This window comes from Procambarus clarkii, chromosome 75, assembly GCF_040958095.1.
Source record: "Procambarus clarkii isolate CNS0578487 chromosome 75, FALCON_Pclarkii_2.0, whole genome shotgun sequence".
NCBI lineage: Eukaryota > Metazoa > Arthropoda > Malacostraca > Decapoda > Cambaridae > Procambarus > Procambarus clarkii.
The window spans coordinates 22,469,611-22,470,213 of NC_091224.1; positions in this window are offsets into that span (position 1 = coordinate 22,469,611).

The following is a 603-nucleotide window of genomic DNA, read 5'->3' on the forward strand; positions in this document are numbered from 1 at the left end:
TGTATATTCTTATGTAGAATATAGTATATTCTTATGTAGAATATAGTATATTCTTATGTAGAATATAGTGTATATTCTTATGTAAAATATAGTATATTCTTATGTAGAATAGTGTATATTCTTATGTAGAATATAGTATATTCTTGCATTCTTTCTCAGGTCATTATACACACTTTGCCCTTGCTCTTGTGTGAGGCATCCCTTCACTCTGCATGACTCCTCCACTCCCCACATCTATCCTATCCCCCCCCCCCTCAACTACCCTTTCCCTTTCACCACACAAACCCTCTAAATCCTCAGTGCTCACAGAAGCACATGTTTATGTTGCATATATGTGAATGCTACACGACATTCATCTATAGACATCCATACTTGTGAGGAACCTCACACACACACTCTCAGCAACCCTGACAAAAAAGAATATCAAAGTATAATTTAGCTGACACACACACACACACACATCCTGTCAGTAAGATGGACAGCTCGCGTGCTATCGCAACTGATGCTACTTTTCCTTCACTTGCACTTCTCAATCTTCTTTATTAGAAAATTTAATATTTAATTTCTTGCGCATGTTGCGAGAGAGGACAATGAAACACAGGA